Source organism: Microcebus murinus, chromosome 7 (assembly GCF_040939455.1).
Source record: "Microcebus murinus isolate Inina chromosome 7, M.murinus_Inina_mat1.0, whole genome shotgun sequence".
In the NCBI taxonomy this organism is placed as follows: domain Eukaryota; kingdom Metazoa; phylum Chordata; class Mammalia; order Primates; family Cheirogaleidae; genus Microcebus; species Microcebus murinus.
Window position 1 is genome coordinate 291,128 of NC_134110.1, and position 15,604 is coordinate 306,731.

The following is a 15,604-nucleotide window of genomic DNA, read 5'->3' on the forward strand; positions in this document are numbered from 1 at the left end:
AAGAGGCCTTGGGCAAGTGGACTCCCCGTGGCTGGGTCACAGTTCAGTTTTATACATTTTCAGAGAGACAGGGGTTGCAGGCAAAGCCACAAATCAATACGTGAGAGGCAGACATTGGTTTGGCCCAAAAAGGTGGGACATCTGGAAGGGGAGGGGGTGGGGTGGGTGGGAGGGGGTGGGGTGGGTGGGAGGGGGTGGGGTGGGTGGGAGGGCTTACAGTTATAGGTGGGTTTAAAGATTCTTTGGCTGGCAATTGGCTGAGAGTTAGACTTCATCTAGAAGACCAGAAAGGATATGCTTATTTTAAGATAAGGGTATGATCACTCTGGGAGGTCCAGAAAGGAGGATGTTTTAAATTTACAATAGGCGTCTGCTAGGATGCTTGAGTTAAGATATTTTAAATTCATGATAGGCATCTGCTAGGATGCTTGAGTTAAGACAGGGGCTTCCTATCTTTTAGGTGATGTTAATGCCATACCAGAATCAGGTTGGGAAGTAAACCACTGCTTTATTTGGTTAACAAAAGCCGCTTAGTAGGAATTTACCCTTTGTCAGCCTGACCCAGCCGGCCTCCTTAGGAAGGAGTTTTTAGCAAAAGAAAAAGATCAGAGTTCAGTCCTCATCCATGAAGCTCCAGACCAGATTCCAGCTCTCAGGCTCCAGGCCCTGAGAGTCCTGGACTTCTCCCCTGGGATTTGACCTCGTGCTCTGGGTAGGGACAGTCTCTCCTCCCTGCAGCGGGTGGACGGACTGTCTTTCAGGCAGAGCAGAACGTTGTCAGTGGGCGGCTCCACCCACGTCAGGAGGCCCCTGCCGGCGTGACCACCCCTCTGTGCTTTGGGGCAAATGTCTCGGAAAAGACCTTGCGCGGTTGGTTACTACTTGGAAGGCGAGTCCCTGGCCTTGGGATAAAGTGCCCTCCCTTCCAGGCGCGCTGGAATGCCTCACCCCTGCCCGTCCTGCTCCCTGCAGGGTCAGGACTGCCCGCCCTGCATGCAGGCCCTGTCCCCCACCTGGCCCTGCTGGGCCCCTCCTCTGGGGCTCATTCCCCAGGACCAGGGGCTCTGGGCTGGTGAGACGCGGGCACACCGGCCCGGGCCGCGGAGCCCAGTGTCTGGCTCTGGCCCTGCCACAGACCAGCACTCGACCTAAGCAAGTGGTTTGCCCCGCTGGGCCTCAGTTTCCCCATCTGTACCACAGGGTAAGCGCCCTGTTTTCCAGGGCAGTTAGATACAGTCATCAGTTTACTTTACTTTTATTTTATTTTATTTTTTGAGACAGAGTCTCACTCTCTTGCCCGGACTAGAGTGCCGTGGTATCAGCCTAGTTCACAGCAACCTCAAACTCCTGGGCTCAAGCGATCCTCCTGCCTCGGCCTCCCGAGTAGCTGGGACTACAGGCATGCACCACCATGCCTGGCTAATTTTTTCTATATATATTTTTAGTTGGCCAATTAGTTTCTTTGTATTTACAGTAGAGATGGGGTCTTGCTCTTGCTCAGGCTGGTTTTGAACTCCTGACCTTGAGTGATCCTCCTGCCTCGGCCTCCCAGACCACTGGGATGACAGGCCTGGACCAGTCATCAGTTTCAATAGAGTTGTAGGTAAAACGTCTGGCCCTAAGCACGGCACCGTGATAGTGACTCACCCGGAGCATGGTTTTTCAGAAGCTCCGTCGTGACCTCTCTGTGCTCTGCTACTTGCCCCACACTCACGGCCAGCTTGTGTGCCCCATCCCCCGCCCGGCTCCACCTGGCCACCACCTCTGTGAGGGCTTCTCCCGCCTGGCTTTGGTCCTCTGCACCTCTGCACAGGTGGGGCCGAGGCTGCAGCAGGGGGCAGAGTCTTGGCTGGGCCAGGGCTGGGGAAGGGGGTAGCGTTTTTAAAGGTTCCTGACCCCTGGTTATACGATCAAGCGCCACCTGGGCACTGCTGTGGCAGACGTTGCAGGTGGAATACGGCCGGAATCAGCCGACTCTACAGAAGATCACCCTGGGTCATCCGAGGGGCCGGTGGAACCTACTTGGGCCTGGAGAAGGAAGAGGAGTCTGGGAGAGGAGGCAGGAGGTGAGGCCAGAGGAAGTCGGAGGACGGGCGAGGCCGTTAAGTTCAGAGAGCTTCGAGTCAGGAGAGGCACTCTGCCCACCACTGGGGGCCTCGAAGGGGGCCAAGGTACGTGGGCAACCTCCGGAAGCGCACACAACCCTGCTGACAGCCAGCGGGGAAACTGAGTCCTTTGCCAACGTAGAGCTGATTCTGCCCGAAGCTGGAGTGAGCTTGTAGCAGACTCGCCCCGGAGCCTCGGGGACAGATGCGGCTGCTGACAGCTGAATTCATGTGGGTGAGGCCTGGAGCAAAGGGGCCGGCCACGGCCACGTGGCCTCCAACAGGACTGTCCCAGAATACACTGTTGCTGTTCTTTTTCTTTCTTTTTTTTTGAGACAGAGTCTCACTGTGTCGCCCAGGCTAGAGTGAGTGCCGTGGCGTCAGCCTCGCTCACAGCAACCTCAATCTCCTGGGCTCAAGTGATCCTCCTGCCTCAGCCTCCCGAGTAGCTGGGACTACAGGCATGCGCCACCATGCCTGGCTAATTTTTTCTATATATATTAGTCGGCCAATTAATTTCTTTCTATTTATAGCAGAGACGGGGTCTAACTCTTGCTCAGGCTGGTTTTGAACTCCTGACCTCGAGCAATCCTCCTGCCTTGGCCTCCCAGAGTGCCGGGATTATAGGTGTGAGCCACCTCCCCCGGCCCTCAACTCTTTCTTTCTTAGTTGTGTTGCCTTGAGCAAGGTGCTTAGAGAGCCTCAGTTCCCTCATCTATATATACAATGGGGATGGAGTGAAGTTAACAGTTTAATAGAAATTAATTGGCCAACTAAAAATATATAGAAAAAATTAGCCGGGCGTGGTGGCGCATGCCTGTAGTCCCAGCTACTCGGGAGGCTGAGGCAGGAGGATCGCTTGAGCCCAGGAGATTGAGGTTGCTGTGAGCGAGGCTGATGGCACGGCACTCACTCTAGCCTGGGCAACAGAGTGAGACTCTGTCTCAAAAGAAAAAAAAAGAAGAAAGAAAGAAAGAGAGTTGGGATTTCATCCCCTGGCTGTCTGAGTCCCAGTTCTGCCCCACTAACCAGTCATTTGCCTGCAGGGAACAGCTGAATGAAAGTGCTCCCTGAGGCCTGTCCACATCCCTAACTGCCATGTCTACGGTCCGCAGAGACACGCACGGGGGTCAGGTGCCCGTCAAACACGGCTCCTGGAATCTGCAGTCAGTCCTGCACGCTGGACGCCTCCTGCCAGCTTTCCAGCCACCCTGACCTGCCCCACATCTATTCCTCCTTTTTCTTAGGTCGAGTCTGGGGTTTCACCCTCCCTCCCCCAGCCCCTGTACCCCCTCCCAGCTGTTCACTGCTGCAAGTTTTTTTTTTTATTTCAGCATATTATGGGGGTACAAATTTTAAGGTTTCAAATAATGCCCTTGCCCCCCTCCTCCCAGAAGTCTGAGCTTCAAGCATGACCATCCCCCAGACGGTGCACGCTTACTCATTATGTATGTGTGTACCCGCCCCCTCCTCCCCCTCCCACCGGCCCAACACCCGATTAATGTAGTTCTTATGTGTCCACTTAGGTGCTGCTCAGTTAATACCAGTTTGCTGGTGAGTGCTTGTTTTTCCATTCTTGGGACACTTCACTTAGTAGAATGGGTTCCAGCTCTAGCCCGGAAGATACAAGGTGTGCCATATCACCGTTGTTTCTTAGAGCTGAGTAGTACTCCGTGGTATACATAGACCACATTTTATTAATCCACTCATGAATTGATGGGCACTTGGGTTGTTTTCACAGCTTTGCAGTTGTGAATTGTGCTGCTATAAACATTCGAGTGCAGGTGTCTTTTTTGTAGAGTGTAGGTTTAACTGGTTCTCCAGGTCACCTTTCAGAGCCAACACCGAAGCAGATCGGCCGGGCCCTGCACCAGGCTCTCACGTCTGGTCTCCGCCTTCCCCATGTGTGGTAGGAGCAGGAACCGCAGCAACAGTGTCATGTGATCGCCCTCGCCACTTACGTGGACCTTGTTACCCAATGCTCACAACAACCCCGCGGGTGTTCTGTGAGCAGACACACGCTCGGTCTCCAGATGAAGCAACCGAGACTTGCAGAAGTTGGGGGGGCCTGCTGGGAGGTGGTGGTGAGCTCCTTCCACACCACATCTGAGTGTAGGCAGCAGGCCGGTGGAGGGTTGGGCGGGTGGGTGGGTGGGTGCCTGGCTGGCTGCAGGACCCATGCGTGGGCGAGGGGGTACAAGGAAGACGGCTGCAGAGGGGGCCCCGTTCGTGGATGATTGGACAGATGGCTTCATGGTTGAATACCTATTTATTTATTTATTTTGAGACAGAGTCTCACTCTGTTGCCCAGGCTAGAGTGAGTGCCCTGGCGTCAGCCTAGCTCACAGCAACCTCCAATTCCTGAGCTCAAGTGATCCTCCTGCCTCAGCCTCCTGAGTAGCTGGGACTACAGGCATGCGCCACAATGCTCCGCTAATTTTTTCTATATATATTTTAGTTGGCCAATTAATTTCTTTTCTTTATTTTTTTTTTGACACAGAGTCTCACTTTGTTGCCCAGGCTAGAGTGAGTGCCATGGTGTCAGCCTCGCTCACAGCAACCTCAGACTCCTGGGCTCAAGCGATCCTCCTGCCTCAGCCTCCCGAGTAGCTGGGACTACAGGCATGCGCCACCATGCCCGGCTAATTTTTTCTATATATGTTTTCAGTTGGCCAATTAATTTCTTTCTATTTTTAGTAGAGATGGGGTCTCGCTCTTGCTCAGGCTGGTTTGGAACTCCTGAACTCAAGCAATCCACCCACCTCGGCCTCCCAGAGTGCTAGAATTACAGGCGTGAGCCACCGCGCCTGGCCGCCAATTAATTTCTATTTTTTTAGTAGAGACAGGGTCTCGCTCTTGCTCAGGCTGGTTTCCAATGCCTGACCTTGAGCGATCCGCCCACCTCAGGCTCCCAGAGTTCTAGGATTACAGGCATGAGCCACCGCGCCCGGACCGTGGTTGAATAACTAAATGGATGATGGGAGGGAAGGACGGATGGATGGAAGGATGGATATGTAGACAGGTAGACGGATGGGTAGATGGGTGGAAGGAGGGATGGGTGGATGTAGCAGTGAGCGACTAGAGTTTGTGGCGAGGGGAAGGTAATGAATACAGTAGGGAGATAAATCTGCCACAAGGAGATTTGTTTGTTTATTCCACCACCAGAGCAGCTTCAGCTGGGTCGGAACGTGAACTGGGGCTCTTGTTAGTTCCATCACTGACTGGAAGACACCCTGCTCAGCCACCTTGGTTACTTCCCTTGCTGTGGGTCAGACAAGTCCAGCCTGAAAAGTTTCCATTCAGTGCATGCAAAGGCGCTGTTTGCCCTCCTCCCAGAGGTCCGGGAATGTGGGAGAACATCACCTCCCTCTTGGCCAAGCCCTGAAGCTGCTACATCCGCAGCCAAAAGAAAGTGTGGAGACTTGCAGAAAAGTCTGGAAGCAGGTGTTCCATCAAAGCCAGGATTAGGCTGAAGGGTTGAGGCTGTGTTGCACAAGAACAGGGCTGGATCCTATATTTATTTAAACATGTGACATTTTGTTCAGCATGGATTTTTTTCTTTTTTTTTTTTTTTTTGAGACAGAGTCTCACTTTGTTGCCCAGGCTAGAGTGAGTGCTGTGGCGTCAGCCTCGCTCACAGCAACCTCAAACTCCTGGGCTCAGGCGATCCTCCTGCCTCAGCCTCCCGAGTAGCTGGGACTACAGGCATGTGCCACCATGCCCAGCTCATTTTTTCTATATATTTTTAGTTGGCCAATTAATTTCTTTCATTTTTTTTTAAATAGAGACAGAGTCTCGCTCTTGCTCAGGCTGGTTTCGAACTCCTGACCTCAAGCAATCTGCCCGCCTCGGCCTCCCAGAATGCTAGGATTACAGGCGTGAGCCAGGATTTTTTTTCTTGCATTAATTTTTAACTTTTAAAAAATATGGCATTGATGGCTGGGTGCGGTGGCTTACGCCTGTAATCCCAGCACTCTGGGAGGCCGAGGCAGGCAGATTGCTTGAGGTCAGGAGTTCGAAACCAACCTGAGTAACAGCGAGACCCCGTCTCTACTAAAAATAGAAAGAAATTAGTTGGCCAACAAATATATATAGAAAAAATTAGTCGGGCACGGTGGCATGTGCCTGTAGTCCCAGCTACTCAGGAGGCTGACGCAGGAGGATTGCTTGAGCCCAGGAGTTGGAGGTTGCTGTGAGCTAGGCTGACGCCACGGCACTCACTCTAGCCCGTGCAACAAAGTGAGACTCTGCCTCAAAAAAAAATTGGGTCGACATACTATTTCTCTAGATGACTGAGTTTGGGGGGCAATCCCTTAAATTTTGCACCTGAGTGGTATGCACTTCTCTCACCCTTGTCTTAGAGCTAGGATGGAGCACCAGGTCCTGGAGTTTTCTGCAAGCCTCGCACCCCAGTGCAGTCAGTGGGCGCTTGCCCCAGCCGAGCTGGCACCATTCCTGCCTCTGGGGAGGGAGCTCTGGACCCAGGAATGTGTTGGGTTCCTCTCCCGGGCCTCCTCCTGTCTCCCCTTGTTCTCATAGTCTCACAGCCTGAGCTCCCTTGTTTGGCTTGCAAGGCCCTCTGTGACATGCCCTTATCTTGGGTGCAGTGCCCAGCACCATTGCACCCAGCACCATTGCACCCCGCACCATTGCACCCAGCACCATTGCACACAGCACCATTGCACACAGCACCATTGCACCCAGCACCATTGTACACAGCACCATTGCACACAGCACCATTGCACCCAGCACCATTGCACCCAGCACCATTGCACACAGCACCATTGCACACAGCACCATTGCACCCAGCACCATTGCACCCCGCACCATTGCACCCAGCACCATTGCACACAGCACCATTGCACACAGCACCATTGCACCCAGCACCATTGCACCCAGCACCATTGCACCCAGCACCATTGCACCCCGCACCATTGCACCCCGCACCGTTGCACACAGCACCGTTGCACACAGCACCGTTGCACACAGCACCGTTGCACCCCGCACCGTTGCACCCCGCACCATTGCACACAGCACCATTGCACCCAGCACCATTGCACCCAGCGCCATTGCACACCGCACCATTGCACCCAGCACCATTGCACCCAGCGCCATCGCACACAGCGCCATCGCACACAGCGCCATCGCACCCAGCGCCATCGCACCCAGCGCCATCGCACCCAGCGCCATCGCACGCAGCGCCATCGCACGCAGCGCCATCGCACGCAGCGCCATCGCACCCAGCGCCATCGCACCCAGCGCCATCGCACCCAGCGCCATCGCACGCAGCGCCATCGCACCCAGCGCCATCGCACCCAGCGCCATCGCACACAGCGCCATCGCACCCAGCGCCATCGCACCCAGCGCCATCGCACACAGCGCCATCGCACCCAGCGCCATCGCACCCAGCGCCATCGCACCCAGCGCCATCGCACCCAGCGCCATTGCACACAGCGCCATTGCACCCAGCACCGGGCCTCAGGGCGGCCTCCTGTCCTGGCACAGCCCCTCCCCCACCCTCCTCCGCCGCCCCCATGCCCTCCTGGCCCATTGCCAGATTCCAGCCCAGCTGAATCCCTCCTTCAGGGAAACTGCCTCTTCCTGAATTAATAATCCGAGCCACACACTGTCGTGTTCAAGCCTTTAGGGCTTTGGGGGGGTTTCCTGCAGAGCTGACCGGATTTTTGTGTGTGTGTGTGTGAGACAGAGTCTCACTCTGCTGCCTGGGCTAGAGTGAGTGCCGTGGTGTCAGCCTGGCTCACAGCAACCTCAAACTCCTGGGCTCAAGCGATCCTCCTGCCTCAGCCTCCCAAGTAGCTGGGAATACAGGCATGCGCCACCATGCCCGGCTGATTTTTTTCCTGTATATTTTTAGTTGTCCAGCTGATTTCTTTCTATATATATTTTTTAGAAGAGATGGGGGTCTCGCTCTTGCTCAGGCTGGTTTCGAACTCCTGACCTCGAGTGATCCTCCGGCCTCGGTCTCCCAGAGTGCTGGGATGACAGGCGTGAGCTCGGGCGCTGGGCCGAGCTGTGACCGACTCTCAGCCAGTGTGCACCCGTTTGCCCGCTGGTCTGGGCGGCCGGCGCCCCGGACTCACAGCCGCACTGGGGTTGACAGTTTCAAAAATCACCCCCTGGCTTCCTGCGTCGGCCCCTGCGCGGGGAAGTGGAGGCAGAAGTTCCCACCTGCAGGAGCAGCAGTCGCGGGGGGGGGTGTTAGGGTTAGAAAGGTTTGGGGGGAACAGAGAGAGGAGGGGCTGGGCCCCGGGGAGACCCAGAGGCAGTGGGGAGAGAGGGCGCCTCCCCCACCCCCCTCGAGCCCAGCATTCCGACCCCCCTTCCTGGCCGTGAGAAGGGCCCCGGCTGTTTCTGGGTCGCGAGTGACTTGGTTCTGAGTGTGGGTCATAATTGCACGGCACACGGGCGACCGCAGGTGCCCGACAGGCGGGTAAGGGCGGGGCTGAATGAGGACGGGAGCCGGCAGGGCAGGAAGGAGCTGCAGGGTTTCACCTGCAAGCTGTGCGCCGCCTGTGCCCCGCGCGCCCGGGCCAGCGCGAAGGCCCCGCCCCCAGCCACAGACCCCGCCCCCAGCCACAGGCTCCGCCCACAAATTACTGGTCACGCCCACCGGCATACCCGCCACTGGCCCCGCCCACCTGCCCACCCACTGGCCCCGCCCACCACCACGGGCCCCCGCCCACCCATCTGCCACGGGCCACGCCCACCCCAACCACTGGCCACACCTATCCGCCACTGGTCCTGCCCACCCTCTAGCTGCTGCCACGCCCAGCCACCACTGGCTCCGCCCACGTGCCCCAGCCATGCCCTCTCGCCCCACCAGCCACTGGCTACACCCACCCGCCTACCGGCCACTGGCCCCGCCCACCCCCAGCTACTGCCACGCCCACCCGGCCACTGGCCCCGCCCACCTTCCCCTGCCCTGCCCGCTGCCCCACCAGCCACTGGCCACGCCCGCCCGCCAATGGTCCCCGCCCACCTGTCCACCCCCAGTCACTGGGCCCCGCCCACATGCCACCAGCCCCACCCACCTGCCCCCCCAGCCACTGGCCCCGCCCACCTGCCCACCTGCCACCTGCCACCTGCGGGCCCATCCGTCAGAGGCTCTTACCCGACCCCTTGCCGTCCCTCTCTCTCCCCCAGAGACGCTGGGGCTCTGCGCCTTCCAGGACCAGGTGGAGAGGCTTCCTCTGAGCTCCCTCCAGTCCCTCTTTCTTCCTCTTCTTCTTTTTTTTTTTTTTTGAGACAGAGTCTCACTCTGTTGCCCAGGCTAGAGTGAGTGCCGTGGCGTCAGCCTAGCTCACAGCAACCTCAGACTCCTGGGCTCAAGTGATCCTCCTGCCTCTGCCTCCCGAGTAACTGGGACTACAGGCATACACCACCATGCCCGGCTCATTTTTTCTATATATATTAGTTGGGCAATTAATTTCTTTCTATTTATAGTAGAGACGGGGTCTCGCTCTTGCTCAGGCTGGTCTCGAACTCCTGACCTCCAGCAATCTGTGTGCCTCGGCCTCCCAGAGAGGTAGGATTACAGGCGTGAGCCACTGCGCCAGGCCCTTTTTTTTTTTTAAACTTTTTAAAAATTGAATTAAATTCGTATACCATAGAATTAGCCATTTCAAGGTGTATAATGGAGAGTCATCCCACGGACGGATCTGATCGCATCCGAGGCACTCTGTTCACGAGCAGACACTTGCAGTGTGCTGCTTTTTAATTTTTATTCAGGTAAAAACTCGCATGGCGTGGAATGAGCCATTGTGAAGTGTGTGGTTCCCCGTGTTGGTGCGTTCACAGCGCTGTGGGGTCCCCACCTCTCTCCAGTTCCAGGGCCTTTTCCCGCCCGGAGAGCACCCCAGGCCCTCAGCTACCCGCCCCTCCGCCCCCACCCACCACTCATCTGCTCCCTCCCTCCCTTCCTTCCTTCCTTCCTTCCTTCCTTCCTTCCTTCCTTCCTTCCTTCCTTCCTTCCTTCCTTCTTTCTTTCTTTCTTTCTTTCTTCTTTTTTCTTTCTTCCTTTCTTCTTTTCTTTTCTTTCTTTCTTTTTCTTCCTTCCTTCCTTCCTTCCTTCTTTTCTTTCTTTCTTTCTTTCTTTCTTTCTTTCTTTCTTTCTTTCTTTCTTTCTTTCTTTCTTTCTTTCTTTCTTTCTTCTTTCTTCCTTTCTTTCTTTTCTTCCTTTCTTTCCTTTCTTTCCCTTCCTTCCTTCTTTCCTTCCTTCCTTTCTTTCCTTTTTTCTTTCTTCCTTCCTTCCTTTCTTCTTTCTCTTTCTTCCTTTCCTTTCCTCTTTCTTTTCTTTCTTTCTTCTTCCTTTCTTTCTTCCTTTCCTTTCCCCTTCCTTCCTTCCTTCCTTCCTTCCTTCCTTCCTTCCTTCCTTCCTTCCTTTCTTTCTTTCTTTCTTTCTTCTTTTTTCTTTCTTCCTTCCTTCCTTTCTTTCTTTCTTCTTTCTCTTTCTTCTTTCTTTCTTCCTTTCCTTTCCTCTTTTTCTTTCTCTTTCTTTCTTTCTTCTTTCTTCTTCCTTTCTTTCTTCCTTTCCTTTCTCCTTCCTTCCTTCCTTCCTTCCTTCCTTCCTTCCTTCCTTCCTTCCTTCCTTCCTTCCTTTTTTTTCTTTCTCTTTCTTCTTCCTTTCTTTGTTTATTATTCCTTTCTTTCCTTTCCTTCTTTCTTTCTTTCTTTCCTTTTTTCTTTTTCTTTTTCTCACTCTGTTGCCCAGGCTAGAGTGCTATGGCGTCAGCCTAGCTCACAGCAACCTCAAACTCCTTCGCCCAAGCTATCCTCCTGCCTCAGCCTCCCGAGTAGCTGGGGCTACAGGCATGTGCCACCATGCCCGGCTCATTTTTTCTATATATTTTTACTCGGCCAATTAATTTCCTTATATTTTTAGTAGAGACGGGGTCCCGCTCTTGCTCAGGCTGGTTTCGAACTGTTTACCTTGAGTAATCCTCCCACCTTGGCCTCCCAGAGTGCTAGGATTACAGGCCTGAGTCACCATGCCTGGCCCATTTTTTTTTTTTTTTTTGAGACAGAGTCTCACTTTGTTGCCCAGGCTAGAATGAGTGCCATGCCATTTTTATTATTTAAAAAAATTTTTTTAGAGACAGGGTCTCGCTCTGTCGCCCAGGCTGGAGTGCAGTGGCGTCATCATAGCTCACTGCAACCTTGAACTCCTGGGCTGTAAGTGATCCTCCTACCTCAGCCTCCCGGGTAGCTGGGACTACAGTTCACACCACTACGCCTGGCTAATTTTTTTTCATTTTTTTTTTTTTTTTTTTAGAGATGGGGGTCTTGCTATGTTGCCTAGGCTAGTCTTAAATTCTTGGCCTCAAGCAGTTCTCCTGCCTCAGCCTCTTTAATTGTTGGGTTTACAGGAATGAGCCACCACACCCAACCTGTCTATTTTTTAATTGGTTTGTTTGTTGTTGAGTTGTAAGAGTTCCTCACACGTTCTGCATACTAAACCCTCATCAGATAACATGGTTTGCAAATATTTCTTGCCACTCTGTACGTTGTCATTTGCCTGCCCTGATGTCTTATGACGTACAAGAGTTGTAATTAATCCACTTTTCCTGGAAGCCCACCCCCGCCTTTTTTTTTTTTGAAACAGAGTCTCACTGTGTTCCTTGGGCTAGAGTGCCATGGCGTCAGCCTAGCTCACAGCAACCTCAGACTCCTGGGCTCAAGCGATCCTCCTGCCTCAGCCTCCCGAGTAGCTGGGACTACAGGCGTGCGCCACCATGCCCGGCTAATTTTTTCTATATATTTTTAGTTGTCCAATTAATTTCTTCCTATTTTTAGTAGAGATGGGGTCTCGCTCTTGCTCAGGCTGGTTTTGAACTCCTGACCTTGAGCGATCCTCCTGCCTCGGTCTCTCAGAGTGCTAGGGTTACAGGTGTGAGCCACCACAGCCCGTATATATTTTTAGTTGGCCGATTGATTTCTTTCTATTTTTGGTAGAGATGAGGTCTCACTCTTGCTCAGGCTGGTCTTGAACTCCTGACCTTGAGCGATCCTCCCGCCTCGGCCTCCCAGAGTGCTGGGATTACAGGCGTGAGCCACCGCGCCCTGCCAGCCCCCTTTTCTTGCAACCTGCTTTGAAGGAGACCAGACTCCTGAGCTCGTCCCACATGCTGGGCGCGGGACTGGGCGCTGCAGGATATGCAGGCTGAGTCAGCGTGCCCTGGCCAGGGGAGCCTTGTGGGGAAGTGACACAGTTCCGGATCACCAGGTAGAGCCAGCTGGCTGCAAGGGGGTGCAGAAGAAGCCCTTGGCCGGGGGAGATGGAAAAGGCTTCCTGGAGGGAAGCACTGGAGAGACAGGCAGGATTCTGGAAGTCGGAGAGGGAGAGCAGGAGTGGTTCAAAGTCAGGGGGCAGCTCTTGCAAGGGGGGGAGGTGGGGGGTGCACAGGCCAGCGACTGGGGGACTCCAGGGCCTCTGAGCCAGGTGGGCCTGACCTCAGGTGCTCCTGCATTTATCAAGAAATAATAATAAATAACAATGAGCAGGCCGGTCGCTGTGGCTCAGGCCTGTAATCCCAGCACTCTGGGAGGCCGAGGCAGGAGGATCGCTCAAGGTCAGGAGTTGGAGACCAGCCTGAGCAAGAGCGAGACCCCGTCTCTACTAAAAATAGAAATAAATTATCTGGACAACTAAAAAAAAATATATATATATATATAAATATAAAATTAGCCGGGCATGGTGGCACATGCCTGTAGTCCCAGCTACTCGGGAGGCTGAGGCAGGAGGATCGCTTGAGCCCAGGAGTCTGAGGTTGCTGTGAGCGAGGCTGACGCCGCGGCACTCTAGCCCGGGCGACAGAGTGAGACGCTGTCTCAAAAAAACAAAACAAGTAATAATAAATAACAATGAGCAGCAGATGCTCTGGCGTTTATTATTGACGTTGGGCCGGACGCTTGCTGTGGGACAGCCTCTGTTTTCTCACTGTCTCGTGGGGATGGTGGTGCTGAGGCTGGCGTACTCGGCCGGGCGGGTGCCGGCGCTGGTTCTCTGCTGCTGCCGTCACAAACAGCACCAGGGCGTTATCCTCAAGCGGCTCTGGAGGCCAGAAGCTCAGGGGGGGCCTGGCGGGCTCCTCTGGGTCTCGAAGGCCGGCGCCCAGGTGTCGGCGGCCTGGGTCCCACCTGGGGGTTCTAGGGCAGAGCCCCCTGTCCGGCTCATGCAGACCCTTAGCAGGATTCAGCCTCCTGTGGCTGCAGGGCTGAGGTCCTGTTTGCTCGTTGCCCGACAGCGAGAGCCTCTCTCGGGTCCGTAAGGCCACTGCAGTCCTTCCCACGTGGCCCCCGCGTGGGGCAGGGGTGCACCGAGGCCTCGAGCTTTGAGTTTCTCCTTCAGCAGCCTCTCTTCCACCTCCAGCTGGAGAGAGTTCTCTGCTTTGAAGGATTTATGTAACCAGACTGGACCAACCTAGATAATCTGGGCTAATCTTTCTGCCTTAAAATCTGTAAATTTAGTTTCTTTTTGTCTTTTCTTTTATTTGTTTTTGAGACAGAGTCTCGCTTTCTTGCCCAGGCTAGAGTGAGTGCCGTGGCGTCAGCCTCGCACACAGCAACCTCAAACTCCTGGGCTCAAGCGATCCTCCTGCCTCAGCCTCCCGAGTAGCTGGGACTACAGGCATGCCCAGCTAATTTTTTGTATATATATTTTTAGTTGGTCAATTAATTTCTTTCTATTTTTGGTAGAGACGGGGTCTCACTCAGGCTGGTTTCGAACTCCTTACCTTGAGCAATCCGCCTGCCTCGGCCTCCCAAGGTGCTAGGATTACAGGCGTGAGCCACCGCACCCAGCCAATTTCTTTCTATTTTTTTTTAGTAGAGATGGGGTCTCGCTCTTGCTCAGGCTGGTTTTGAACTCCTGACCTCGAGCAATCTGCCTGCCTCGGCCTCCCAGAGTGCTAGGATGATAGGCGTGAGCCACCTCGCCCGGCCTCTAAACTCTGTTAGGTAGACAGTTAGGACCTCTGGCTCTTCTGCCGTGTTTCCCTGAAAATAAGCTCTACCCATAACATAAGCCCCAGCAGGATGTCTAAGCATGTGCGCCATAGAAGCCCCACCCTGAAAATCAGCCCTAGTGACGGGCGTGGCTGCACAACCCGTGCGTGTGGTCGCGGAGCGGGAAAGAACACGAGCAGCCCTTCTCATCCGCCCGTGAGAGCTCTGTGGCTCCACAGGAGAGATGGGGCCGGTGGTCCTAAAGGAAACAGAGTCACATGTCATCCAGGACGGGATTCGGGGTCTGGAGAGTGAGGATGGTGCTCCAGAAGAAGACGGCTTCACTCTATTTGAATAAAAGTAGATGGTTGTACCGTACTTAAAAAAAAAATAACACATCCCCTGAAAATAAGCCCTAGGGTGTCTTGTTGAGGAAAAATAAATAGAAGACCCTGTCTTGCTTTTGGGGACACGGTAGGGACGAGGTGCCCTGCTATGGTGCTGTCTGGAGCACCTGCTCCCCGGGGGAGGGGTAAGGGCGGACACTCTGTGCTGGTGCGGCCCCTCCCGTAATCCCGTCCCAGGCAGATGGCACACCTGGGCAAGGAGGGAACGCTTCATTAATCTGCAAATTCCCCAGCCCAGGCACGCTGGGATTTGGGTAGTGACCTGGAGTAACCTCAGGGTAACTATCATGCCATTAGCTGGACTCTGCATTGTGGTCCCCCCGCCAGCCCCACACCCCAGTGGGCTTTTGGGGAGGGAGCTCGTATATGCAGATGGCATTTAGAGGACACCTGTGGGTCATTTGGTGGCACCCCCGCACCTCCCCCAGCCGGGGCCAATAGAGGAAACGATCGGGAGGTTCCGAGTCAGAGGGTGGTTGGAGGGTGGGTGAGTCAGCATCTCCACTGCAGACAGACCCGATTTGTTCTACAGCAAAGAGCTGCTCGCGTGAACCTGCTTCCCGCCTGGGGGGGTTACTCTGTCCTGTCGGCCCAGCCGGTGATCTTTCTAAGATAATAGTCGGACTTGACACTTGGCTGTGTCTGGTCATTCTTTGGCCAAGCAAGCAGCCAGGGCAGACCACCACCCTACACGTCCTTTGTTTTTTTTTTTTTTGTTTTTTTTTTGAGACAGAGGCTCACTCTGTTGCTCAGGCTAGAGTGAGTGCCGTGGCATCAGTCTAGCTCACAGCAACCTCAAACTCCTGGGCTCAAGCGATCCTCCTGCCTCAGCCTCCCGAGTAGCTGGGACTACAGGCATGCGCCACCATGCCCGGCTAATTTTTTCTATATATATTAGTTGGTCAATTAATTTCTTATTTGTAGTAGAGACGGGGTCTCGCTCTTGCTCAGAGCTGGTTTCGAACTCCTGACTTTGAGCGATCCGCCCGCCTGGGCCTCCCAGAGTGCTGGGATTACAGGTGTGAGCCACCGCACCCGGCCTGGAAGGAGGATTATTGCCAGGAAAAGGATGCCGGAATCCCCGGTGGCTGAGAAGTCCAGTCCAGGCGAGCTGGCGGCTTGGTCTGG